A 14,053-nucleotide genomic window follows, 5' to 3' on the forward strand; every position below is an offset into this window, starting at 1 on the left:
CTCTCCCTCACTGGGAGCCAATGAAGGGCTGAAAGATGAGGTGCCATGTGCGACCTAGGTTTTGGAGGGAGAATAGCCCTGGCTGCAGAGTTTTGCACCACCTGAAGGCGTTGTGGGAGAAAATCCGGCAGGCCCAGGTAGAGGATGTTCCCATAGTCTAGTCTGGATGGGATAAGTGCCTGGATCACAATCCTCCTAGAGTCCAACGTGAAAAGCAGAGAGAACTTTCTCACCATCCTAAATAGTCCAAAACAGGTCCCTACCAGGGCCTGAACTTTGGAACGAATAGAAAGAGCCTTATCAATATGGATTCCCAGATTCATAGCTGTGGATTGAGACACACTGGGAAGGGAGAATTCTTCTGGCCACCATTGACTCCAGTCGTGAACTACAGGCAGGCCGAAGAAAACAATTTCTGACTTGTCAGAGTTGCGCTTAAGCTGGTTCTCCTCCATCCACCTGGCGACCTCTGTGAGGCAAGATCTAATCACACCCCATCAAACTCATTGCCTCTGTTGCAAGAGAAAATCAGCTGAGTGTCGTAAGTATAGGAAATTATCTTTGCACCATAGGTCTCCACCTGTGTTGCTAGGGGGGACATATACAGGTTAAAAAGCGTTTTGCTCATGCAGGAGCCCTGAGGGACTCCCACCTGTAAGATGGGTATGGGAGAGGAAAAAGGGGAGTCCGAAAAATCTGTTCTCTGTCCTCCAGGTAGGATGCTAGCCAGGCTAGAGCCTGACCGCCAAAACCCATTTTCCCAGTCTATCGAGGAGCCTCCTATGTGGGACTGTGTCAAACGCTGCCGACAGGTCCAACAATATGAGGATCGCTCTGTGCCCCTGATCTAGCTTCTCCTTTAGATGTTCTGTCTCCTCCAACAGAGCTGTTTCAGTGCTATAATTAGCCCTGAAGCCTGAGTGAGTGGGGTGCAAAAGATTATGATTTTTAGCAAACTCCATATTTATTGTGTTTATTTGCTTCTCCAGCACATTGGAGAAAGCCGGAAGGAGGGAGATAGGCCTGTAATTTGTTTGTATGTGAGGGTGAGCAGTCAGTTTCTTTAGGAGGGGCAGGATTTTTGCCTGTTTCCAGAGAGGCAGCATATTAACAGCTGCCAAAGAGAAATTCAAAACCTCATTGATTTGTTGATTTATGGTGGGAGCACGGGCTGGTATTAGCTTTGGGGGGCACGCATCTACCGGTAAACCAGATTTCAGGCTCATCAGATAGGAGAGTGAATCCCAAATTTCAATGGCTGGGAAAGATAATAACTGAGGGCCTTGTGGGGGCTCCAAAGATGAAGGTGGCCTAATTGAATTCCTTTCTGTACTCAGCAAGAACATATTATCTTTGGAAGACACCGAGAAGGACTGCTGTATTGTCACTATTTTGAGATGAAAGGACTGGGCCACCAGGTGCGTCCCGTCCACTGATAGTGGGGCTGCTTCACAGCTTGCCTTTGGAGCAGTAAAGGACTTCACAATCCCAAAGATCTCTTTGCTCTTGATTTTGGTAGCCGTAATTTGACTCTGCCAGTAATTCATCTTGGCCTCTCTCACCATTTTATAGTGCACTTTAAGGCAACCTCTATAGGTATTCCTATCTTTCAAAAGATAAAGGTTACGCCTCTCCCTTTCAATCTTTTTTTTTTTTTACTAATTCTTAGTGATTCATTTAACCAGGGAGCTAAGTGACATGTACCTCTAGAGGTACGCACGGTTTAAGGTGCCACCGCATCGATGTTCGATCTTAACCAGGAATCTATGGCACAGGCATCCTTTGCAGGATGGTCTGACAGTAAGGGGACAGATGAAGCAAGTGCACTATGTAGAGATGGTAGCGATATCTTATTAGGATCTCTAAAATTATAAAACACAAGAGGGTTCCGCACTCAACAATGTATCATATGAAAATCAAAAATAGAAGACAGTCTTTTCAATACTTTGAAGCAGACGCACTGATGGACCGTCGGTTACCAAGCTGCGCCAATAGAGATACACACTATTCAAAATGTGTGACCTCAGGGCTTAAGATATACCAAAGCAAAGACTGTCATTGGAAACACGCTTTTATATAGTGGAGCCCTGAAGAAGTCCCTTTGGGACAAAACACGTCAGCTACTGGGACGAAACGTGTGAGCTACTGGATTTTATGTGATCGACTTATCTTGACAATAATGAAAGTCCAATAAAGAACGCTTTGAAAAAAAGAAACAACAGTGAATTGAAAGTTGTTTAATGTGCACATAAAGACTGTCTTCTATTTTTGATTTTCATATGATACATTGTTGAGTGCGGTACCCTCTTGTGTTTTATGTTGATTGGAAATATTTTCAAGTTGAGGAGTAGAGAAGGGTGTACTCCTTGGTTTCCTGCACCACTATTCACTTCCCATATATTTTATTGACAAGTGCAGACAGCTGTTGCGTCAACCCTCAGCTTGCTATTAGAAGCTCTAAAATTATATTCAGCGGCTTTAGTCTCTGAAAGCTCACTCTTCCCTGTTGTTGATATCCAAAATGAGGCTAAATAATGAACCGACGAAATAATAGGGACCGGGGAATCAGTGTCCAACTTCGTGTTGCAAAAGACTTGGTCCAATACATGACCCATCTTATGTGTGGGCTCCTTAATAAAGGGCATTAGCTTGCAAGCTGACATTGTTTCTAGCAAAGCAACCACCTGAGGATCAGAAGGTTTGTCCATATGCAAGTTCAGGTCCCCCAGTATCAAAAGATGTTTATATTTAAAATCTAGCGATGTAATGCATTCATGGAGGGATCTTATGAAATTATAGAATGTGCCCGGTTATCTATAGATCAGCATCCCAGCGATACAGTGTTGAGATGACAGAATGCAGCGAAAACCCAGACATTATCCACCTGTCACTACATCTAGTGCTAAGGAGGCACACTCAATTTCCTCTTTGAAAATGACGGCGACACAACCACGCTGTCCCTCCTCACGATCCTTCCTAATAATGCTTTAATTCACTGGAATAGCAGATGCTATGGTCGGATTAGGGCCATGTTTCCGTAAGAAACAGGAAGTCCGGATTCTCATCAACTCATCAACTAGGAGGTCATGTATTTGCAACTTTTGTTTTTGCAGCAAGCTGGTATTAAGCAGTATTTATTTTTCCTGCTGAAGGTTAGCCTCATGTGTGTAACACATCGGTTAGCACAGGAGATCAGTTGCAGTGAGAGCAATGTAAGAAGATTGCACCGTTATTTAGAGCCGCAGTGCCGCTACACGTTGCAGCGGAGTGTAGCTGAGGCAGTGCTTCCCGCCTATACTGTTGGGTCAGTGGCTCTGTGGGCAGCATAACCAGTGCCGGCCACCTCCGGGATGCTGGCGGGCGCAGACGGGCTAGACTTTGGTGCGCCCTTGGTGCGCCAGCAGTGCAGCCATGGAGCGTCTCCGTTTTTAGCCATGAAAAGACTAGCACGCCCACCTCCCAAAATGGTGGCGCTCTATGTCCACAATGTGAGGCATGAACTCTAAAAGCCCGCGCCCACTTACTGGTTTAGCCACGCTCACAATAATTGATGTGGAGCATTCCTAAAAGTGCAGAGTGCCTGTGCGTATGGCATACACATTCATATTCAATTTGGCACAGAAGACAAATAGCACGCTAAAAATCATCCCCGGCCCGTGGAGGGAGTTGCGGTGAGGAAGAGAGGAGGGGCGAGGAAGGGGCAGGGTGGGGGGTGCTAAAAACCGGCATATGGATATTTGGAGGTAAGTTAACAATTTAATTAATAAACGAATTTCGTAGCGCGCTGCATCGCATTTTGCACAGGGCATGCTACGAAATTCGTTTTACTAATTAAATTGTTTACTTACCTCCAATTATCCATATGCCTTCGTCGATCTCAGCGCAGCATTTGACTGTGTTATTCATTCAAGGCTGTGGTCCATTCTCTCTGAATTGGGGGTAGATCCACCTCTTATCCAATGTCTCCGCGAACTCTACTCCGATGCTACTGCATGCGTGAGATATGGGATCGGCGGTGAATTATCCCCATCTTTTCCAGTAAACAAGGGTGTTAGACAGGGTTGTGTCCTGGCTCCTTTCCTATTCAATCTTTATACCAACGGGCTGGAAGCAGGTATGTTAGAAGGGAGCCAGGACCTTCCAACTATTAATCATCGCCCTATTCCCGCTCTGCTATATGCGGATGAATCAGTAATTTTGGCAAGAACATTAATCCAGTTACAAAGACAGTTAGACAAATATTGTCAGTTTATGCTCTCCTTAGGGTTGAAAGTGAACAAAAATAAAACCTTTGTCATGCATACCGGACCTAGGGCAAAGAACCTTAAACCAGTATTCATTGAGCAAGGTAGGTTGGAACGTACTAGGGAATATCCTTATTTAGGAATCTTAATGGATGACAGACTTTCTTGGAAACAAGCCATGATAAGCAAAAAGCTACTCTTCCAGAGAGCAACATCAGCTCTTGTCTCTTTTTCAAGGAAACTGGGGAAACCCGCCCCAGATGAGTTGCTTAAAATTTACCACACCAAATGTCACAGCGTAGCATCCTATGGCGCAGGGGTTTGGGGATACGCTCCAGTAGATAACTTACAGACGGTTCAAAACGGGTTCTTAAAATACCTTTTGGCCCTCCCTCAAAGTGCTCCAATATTCGGCTGCCACATCGAGCTGGGCATCGATTACCTGACAGATAACATCAGATGCCAGCCGATCCTGTTGTGGCATCGTATTTGGACCAAAACGCAAAGCCATTTAACCCGCTCACTGTTAACCGACTGTTTAGGAATGGAAAATTGGAGTAAAATCACTTGGCTTTTATACGTCTCTAATTTCTTTAAGGATTTGAACTGTTCGACTTACTTCTCAGAACCTACGACATTGTTTGACATCAGTAGGAAAGACCTGAAAAAACTTTTCCTAATCCATCTCAGAGAGCTGCGTCTCCCTCAAGAAGTAATTAAATCCTCAAATGTACAGATCCTATTGGTCCAGTCCATCTTTGGCATTCAACCATACCTAACATTCCACCTAACTAATCACGAAAAATACGTTTTGACCAGGTTTCGATTCAATTCTTTCTTTCGCCTTGTCACCTTTCCCAACGAGCAGGACTGGTCACACGACTTAATGAAATGCCCATGTGATGGCGTATCTTCCCAGTCCACAATGCATGTAACTTTGTTCTGCAGATATTACGAGCTTTCCCGCAAGCGTTGGATCATTCCCCTTCTTCGCAGAATGGGCCTGAGAACCTGCCGGCCTGCTTACCTGGCCCTGCAGTCATTAGATTCTCAATATTCTGCTAAGTGCGTAGCCTGTTTCTTAAAATCATGTCTAAAAAATCCATGTAAAGTCTGAGCTTCTGTCTATTTGTCTTCTTGCCCACTTGTACAGTATTTTAATGAATTATTGTCAGTAATGGGTTTTTAATTGACTTAAACAATGATAATTTTTATTGTACTAAAACATTGAGATTTTAACATGTATTATAACATTTTTATTTCTGTACATTTTATGGTTTTATTACGTAATAACCGAATAAAAGAAATGTAACAACCATATGCCGGTTTTTAGCAGCCCCCGCCCCGCATCTCTACCCCACCGCAACTCCCCCCATGGGCCGCGGCTGCTAAAAATACAATCTAGTTTGAACTCTAAAAGCATTTAAAAACTCCTCCCTGAGCAGTCTGACTAGCAGAGATGCAATCACTTTATTAGCGTGAAACAGATTATGAGATGCACAGTACTGTGGTAACTAACATTTCCTGCAAGTATACTGTGTGGTAAATTTGCATCAGTACTGTGCAAATATGAGTAAAACCCTATATAATGGGAATTGCCATGTGCAACTGATTTCTCTGGTCACAAACCCACGCAGAATTTGCCACTTCATCTGGTTTTACTGCATACATTTACACCTTCCTCGAGGAGGGGGTAATATCCAAGTGCAGGCCTGCGGTTGAGGGCAAGATGAGAGACGCAGTTGGAGAGGAGTAGTGGAGGGAAGGGGAACGTTTTTTTCTGTCAGGAAAGAGCATGATATGCTTCCCCCAGCCAGCAAATAAAATTGAAAAAGAAAGTTGTCTGCTGCTGCTTATTGCTTTTTTATTACCTTCGTTTGCAGAGGCGATATGTGGATAACGTATGTACTTTAAACATTTTATTTAACATAAGATACGATTACAGGATATTTTTCAGGGAATTCTGTGTATTATGTTAACAGCTATTGTGAATATTATGGATTAACTTTGTAGTCAACCTACTATTTTCTCCCCAACTCTCATGCGGAATGGTATGCAGACTCTGCATCTTGTTAATGCCCGCTCCACGCTGAGATGACTTGTATTCCCACTGATAGAAAGTGTCAAGTTATGTCAACATTACTGTGTGATACTAATGATAATTGTGCTGATTGTGTACATTGATGAAGAGCTCCCTTTCCTTGATGTCAAGATTACAATGTCACTAAAGGGGAATACATTACTGTAAGACTGCCATTCAAACGATGTCTCTGAAAAAGTCATAAAAAGACATACATTTTCAGTAGATAAAATGTCATTACATTACATGATGCCTTTATTTCGGGTGAACAAAGCAGGGTAGAGACTTTCCGAAGATAGACTACATTTTAGCTTTCATAAAAGTGTTGCTGAATTTAGTGCAGTTGCTATATTCTGTTAACCACTATCCTTTTGACACTTACCACAGGTACGTCAGCAGGAAATTGCACTTGAAATAAATTTACAATGGGCCTTTGTAATCAGTTAAAGTGAAGTGGAGCTTAAAATTCAGAAAACCTATTTTTGCATAGAAATCTCACTTTTGTGCTCGCTCCTCTTGCTGCTTCCTAATGGAATCCATTCATGCCTTCTTCTGACAAAAGACTGCAAAACCCTATTGTGCACCTTGATACATTTGATGCAGACTATCTCGCCATGGTCTAACAGGTGGAAATTCATGTTATTTTTACTCCATAGAAAATATTTTCTGTCTTGCTTTTATTTTTTAGACTGTTTTATGGCTATCACAATGTGTTCATAAAAAAACACACACGTTATTGAATTAACATCTGCCATCAATTAACACTCTAGTTGTGCGTATATTAGTATTAGCAACATAATAATCATGTTTTTAAATTTGGTGCTAACATGAAACACTGACCACACAGCAAATATATTTTAACCAATCTCCTTTGCACAGTCTGTGAACAACCATAATCCAACATTCCCAAACTATCTCATCCCAACAACATCTCTTCAACCACTACCAGGGAGGCAAGTCAGAATGGTTTGTGGGGCCCAGTAAAAAACACAGAGCGCCTTTACTCATTCTGAAAGAAAAGTACACATTTCCTTCAACAGGAAGCTCTAACATCCAGTGCCACCTGATGATGCATGCACTTTTATCAGCCTCATTCATAATAGGGGTGGCTGTAACTCGCATAATTTGCTGTAGCATCAAATTTCTGAAGATTTATGTATGATTACACAGAAATACACGAGGAGCATAACCCTGCATTTATCTTTATTTTGTTAGCACAAAATGCACATTTGCGCCCCCACTAAATCCTAGGATGGATTTATCGCTAAGAAAATAGCCCTGAATGCAACGGAACATGGGGGCATATTACCAACAAGTAGCGATATTTATCGCTAAATAGTCTTAGCGACGATTTTTTTAATCCTGCCTATCGCTGGATATGCCTTGCTAATAGGCGATAGCGACGTTAGCGACTGCTTTCAGTCGCTAACAGGTTGGGTACGCCCACTTTGCATGTCATTAGCGAAAAATATCGCTGACATGCAAAGCGGGCCCCAAACCGCTCGCTATCGCCTAAAAGCTGTCGCTAACATCAATTAGCGACAGCTTGCTAATAGAGTGATAGAATTATGCCGCTTAGCGGCCAAAAACGGCCGCTAAACCGGTGATAATTGCCTATTGCCACCCTTGGTAATATGCCCCATGAACAGCAGCAGCCGCTATCGCTCCCTAAGTTTGATGTTCCTGTGCTCCTGCAGTTGGATTTTTGTGGCAACATATGCAATAATTACGTGAACGGGTGCAATTGCGTAATTTTGGGCAATTTCAAGTCACAAGAGTAACATGAAATTAACAAAATTACTCTGATTTCTGCTGCGTAATTAACATTTTGCCCAGGCATAATTCTAAATTACCAGTTTAAATCTGTTTTTGTTTGATTATATAAATGCCTTTTTCTTGCAGGATAGTGAGGTACTGAAAGGCGCAAAGCCAATGCAAAACGGCCTCCGCTTGCACTGCCATTTGATTTCTCTGCTGCAGGCTGTTGTCCAGTTTACTTTTACAGCACTGTCATACCAATCTATATGACAAGAACGAATGGAAATTGGTAGCCATATGTACAACCGGACATATGTATAATTAGGAACTGTAAACATTGTTGTGTACAGAAGCAATCCTATTTCTTAGCATGCTATTACGTTACTTTTAAAGTAATTCACAGTTGCTATTACAGAGGAATTGAGAACCCCACAATAATTTTTGTTCTAAGAAACTGAATGCGTTTTTAACAGAAAATATAATTTGTAAAGGGCTTCCGTGATTTGGCCCTGAAATGTTGAACTTCCTATTAGTATAAGTGTAAAGAGGGCACAGCCCATTCTATTAATGTGAAATTTATATTTTATTCTTTGAATATTCCAATTTTATTCTCATTCTAGATGTTTTGGAGCCAATTCACAAAAGGAACATAGGAGCATGTAAAACTGTATTACTAGAGTACTGCTTTACATAGTTCATATTGCCTTTGTTAATAGGTCTCCGCGCGTATGGTTTTCAGCGGCTCAGCAGGGTCACAGGGGCCCTCTTGAAACGTATGCTACTGAGCCACATTCCTTACATTGTTAGAAAAAAAACAAGCATAATTGGGGTACTTTGGGCCCGCATGCCCCTGGGTCCCAGTGCCACTGCACCTGCTGCACCTTTGATAGCTAAGCCACTGAGGCAGATGAAAAAGTGAAAGGTGAATTCTTAGGGGCTTATTTACAAGCCCCTGTGCGCTGCCGGAATGTCACTTATATTGATGTTCTGGTGGAGCACAGTGCATTGCCATATCTACAACACCACATAAAGCCATGCTGCGTGGCATTTCATAGCTTTTAGGCATGGTGTAGGATAAATCACTGCAAGTAGCTGTGTTACCTCACACTGCGATGGGGAGGTGTGCAATGGACGTTATATTGGGTGTTTTCACGTAACACCCATGGCATTTGACACATTCCCAGATTTACAACGTTCTCTAAAACTGGTACTGCGGCAACAACCTATGCCTCTCCAGGGAAGGAATAGGGGAGGCACAACAAGGAGAAATAACTTGATTTTTTTCTTATTTTTTCCTCTTTCAATGTGTGCTGCATTCAGCAACACACATAAAAGGAGCAAAATCACCTCCATTAATTGTTTTTGTGCAGAACGTGGTCCCTTCCCGCACTAAAACAATCATTTCCACAGTGCAGACACGTTTGCACCATGGTGTAAGGGTGCCTCCTTTGGGGCATCCAGCCAATAGTGTGCCAGTGCTGGGGAAGAGGACATGAATGCGCTGTATCCCAGATATACGGTGCATTCCTGCCTTTTTCTTTTTATAAAGGGCAGTGCAGCAGGAACGCATGTGACACTTCCCTACGCCAAAATATAGTAAATGAAGCTCTTAGTTCCTAAAGCTTGAAATAATAGCAAATGTTAACATTGTATTTAAACATGATTAATATGCCACAATGATTGTTTTCTTTACAATTGTATATCTTATTTATATAAAGAGCATCACAGAAAACTGCAGTTTCTAACCACTATACATAACAACCATTTGTTAATATTACAAGATGTATTGGTAAATAATTTATTAAGCTGGAATAGAAAGCTGAGTTGGTCTTGCTGGGACGAAAGAGTGATATTTTGCCTGTTTTTGATCATCTGCCATTTCTTAGTTGTAGATGACAATACAAATTTGAACCTTATTACTGCTATTTTCTTGAACTCAATGTGTATCTTCAATAGTAGTTTGAGCATATTGCTACAATTTGTTTCTTTTTTGATGAATTGTTTCCCCAAAATAATGTAACCCTTTCTCAGTAGAAATGCATTGGTTGGTTATTTTGAAACCTGGAATGTTTTGCAAAATATAGGGGTTCTGTCCTTTAGTTTACATGTAACTCTTATCAGGGGTGCTCAATTCCACAGCATAGGTCCATTAACCCATACACTCCACTTCCTTTTAATTTCAGAGACAATTTAGGGTCATAACCATCTCTTGAAGCCCTTTTGGGCTTTATACGTATCTTTTGTGAGGCATCAACATACAGCGCTTCTCCCTAAAATGTACAACTCCTTAGTAAAATGAAATAAAATTATTCCCAAGAGAGACTTAAGTGCAATGGACAGTGCACGACAATACTCACACTCTACTCACATCTATTGTTTTATAACACCTTGACCTGATCCCCTGTCACTACCCCACCCTATTTGCAACACATCTATTATAGAGGATTTAAACAATTCTGCATGGAACCCTAAACAACCAGTCACTGTCTTCTGTTTTCAAAGATGGCTTATGACCAAGCAAACCCTAAGCCTATTCACATTATTCATGTTCGATGTGAGACTTCGGGATCCTGCACTGCCACTTGCTGCCTTGACCCGTGCACAAATGCATGTTTTGAAGCTTATGATCCTGAACAGATCCAAGACCCTAAAACCTTCTGACCCTAAACATCCAAACTGTGCACATAGATAATTCTACTATACAATTTTACACCCATTTCTCCAGGCAGGAAGGATCCCAAATCCTAAACTTTTCTCTAAGATTAGCACACTGATAAGGACATTGAGCCCTTTTTAGGGCGAGGCCTCCGCCCACGTAAGTGGGAGGAGTTTCGAGATCCTAATGTTAAAGAAGAGAAAAAAAAAGTATCTCCTAGGGCTTTGGCGAGACAAATTCCACACATTCTTTAGTGTGTTCTGTCATCTGGCCAGTGATTCGTCTTCGTTGTGTTGTCGTTTTAATAGGCTTGAAGTGATAGGGTAAATGTAGTTTTGTTCCGCCATCTTGGGCATTTTTCGTTCGTGCTCGCGCAAAGAAGTACATTAATTATAATTAGGAGCTGTCAGGGTGCCTCCGTAAGTGAATCCAGATGGCCGGGCGCGTTCACCATTCAGCAGCGCTCAGCGCGCAGCTGCTCCATGCCAGGCCGGGAAAGGGCTTCATTAGCCTCACTCATCCGGCGCTGAGACAGGCCCCCTCCCTCATCTGTATCGGCGAAACAGGACAACTGGGGGGGGGTTGCCTAAAATATCCTGTTAAACGAGGTTGCTGAACTTGTAATAAACTGCGTTTTGCTGGACCCATAAAGGAAATGCAGTTGTTTACTATTCCATGGGTGAGTGTGTTGAAAAACATGGATGTAGGTTTGTTGTTATAAAAAATCCTGCTTGTGCAAGACTAATGTTTACTTGTTTTTATATGGTGTCTGGTGCCCTGGGGTTTAGATTTGCATCGATATAAATACTATTTGGAATTCCCTACCAATTCGGACTCCGTGATTATCGGCATTGACCAGAATGGAATGGAAGATGGAGGCCGCCTGCTCTAACTTAAACCCAAGGCACCCCAAGTCATCTTACCACCCTAACACTTAATCCTCCTATTATGTTGACATGGGTACCGGAAGCCCACTTGGCTGGGAGAGGCTCGTTAATGGTCTCTGGCATCTCCAAGACTGACCGCGCGGCCGGCCCGAAGCCTCACAGTAGCGCTCCAATGGAAAGCGCCTGCTTCAAAGCGCCCGCTCTTTCTGAAATGTTGGCCCCGTAAACTCGCTTGGTGTCACATGTTTGGGGTAATAATATATGGCTGTAGTTTGTAAAGGCAATGCCTTGTTTACAGCACAGACCATCAAAGCCCCCCCCCCAAACCCCCTCGGGGGACTCCCCACTCCACTGATGCCAGCAATAAACAGATTGTATGATCGTCTCTCCCCCGTTTTGTGTTTGTGGCTGCAGCGCTTGACAATGCTGATCCCAGACGCTATCGGGGGCACCGCACCACAACAGAGGCGCTTGTTATGGGGGCGGGGGCGTAGGGTCAGCTGTCTGAGACGAATGGGGAATCGAAAGGGGGCGTCTCTGTTCCAGTCATGAGACCGAGCCTGAGGGGCTTCACCTTTAATGTCGTAGATCGCGGTCACTGGTACATTCACCCTCTGTGACCTCCGTTGAGAACCAATGGCATCCTTTACAGCCCGACACGTCACTAATAAGAGGCCCCATTCGCATGGATCTTTAACTTGTACACGTTCAACCCTGTTGCCTCGTGAATATACAAAGATTGCAGCAACATTAACCAACTGAGCTATCTTACCCGGATACGAGGGTGTGATCTGCAAATTAAACACGGAGCTTAGAGAATGTACAGTCGCTCACCTAGGTTTGTCCATTGGATTCTTCCCTGAGACCTGCAGGCTACACCCATACCTCAGCAGCAGGAGCATTAACCCTCAGGACTGTTTTACCAGCTAGTGCGCTTCCATTTGTTTTCGGGCATAGCCGCCTGCGTGTGATGGGACTACGGGCAGTGCAGAGTGCAGAATCAGAGTGCAGAATCAGAGTGCAGTTTGAGAGTGCAGAGTGCAGATTGAGAGTGGAGAGTGCAGTTTGAGAGTGCAGATTGAGAGTGCAGTGTGAGAGTGCAGTTTGAGAGTGTAGTTTGAGAGTGCAGTATGAGAGTTGAGAGTGCAGTTTGAGAGTGCAGTTTGAGAGTGCAGATTGAGAGTGCAGTTTGAGAGTGCAGTTTGAGAGTGCAGTTTGAGAGAGCAGAGTGCAGTTTGAGAGTGGAGAGTGCATATTGAGAGTGCAGTTTGAGAGTGCAGTTTGAGAGTGCAGTTTGAGAGTGCAGTTTGAGAGTGCATTTTGAGAGTGCAGTTTGAGAGTGCAGTTTGAGAGTGCAGTATGAGACTTGAGAGTGCAGTTTGAGAGTGCAGATTGATAGTGCAGATTGAGAGTGCAGAGTGCAGTTTGAGAGTGGAGAGTGCAGTTTGAGAGTGCAGTTTGAGAGTGCAGTTTGAGAGTGCAGTTTGAGAGTGCAGTTTGAGAGTGTAGTTTGAGAGTGCAGTATGAGAGTTGAGAGTGCATTTTGAGAGTGCAGTTTGAGAGTGCAGTATGAGACTTGAGAGTGCAGATTGAGAGTGCAGATTGATAGTGCAGATTGAGAGTGCAGAATGAGAGTGCAGAGTGCAGATTGCAGTTTGAGAGTGCAGAGTGCAGATTGAGAGTGGAGAGTGCAGTTTGAGAGTGCAGATTGAGAGTGCAGTTTGAGAGTGCATATTGAGAGTGCAGAGTGGCAGTGAGTGCAGACTGAGTGCAGAGTGACAGTGAGTGCAGACTGAGTGCAGAGTGACAGTGAGTGCAGACTGAGTGCAGAGTGACAGTGAGTGCAGAGTGACAGTGAGTGCAGAGTGACAGTGAGTGCAGAGTGACAGTGAGTGCAGAGTGAGTGCAGAGTGAGTGCAGAGTGAGTGCAGAGTGAGTGCAGAGTGACAGTGAGTGCAGAGTGACAGCGAGTGCAGAGTGACAGCGAGTGCAGAGTGACAGCGAGTGCAGAGTGACAGCTAGTGCAGTGTGACAGTGAGTGCAGAGTGACAGTGAGTGCAGAGTGACAGTGAGTGCAGAGTGACAGCAGAGTGACAGTGAGTGCAGAGTGACAGTGAGTGCAGAGTGACAGTGAGTGCAGAGTGACAGTGAGTGCAGAGTGACTGTAGAGTGAGTGCAGAGTGAGTGCAGAGTGACAGTGAGTGACAGTGAGTGCAGAGTGACAGTGAGTGCAGAGTGACAGTGAGTGCAGAGTGACAGTGAGTGCAGAGTGACAGTGAGTGCAGAGTGACAGCAGAGTGACAGTGAGTGCAGAGTGACAGTGAGTGCAGAGTGACAGTGAGTGCAGAGTGACTGTAGAGTGAGTGCAGAGTGAGTGCAGAGTGACAGTGAGTGACAGTGAGTGCAGAGTGACAGTGAGTGCAGAGTG

This window comes from Lissotriton helveticus, chromosome 8 (genome assembly GCF_964261635.1).
Source record: "Lissotriton helveticus chromosome 8, aLisHel1.1, whole genome shotgun sequence".
Lineage (NCBI taxonomy): Eukaryota > Metazoa > Chordata > Amphibia > Caudata > Salamandridae > Lissotriton > Lissotriton helveticus.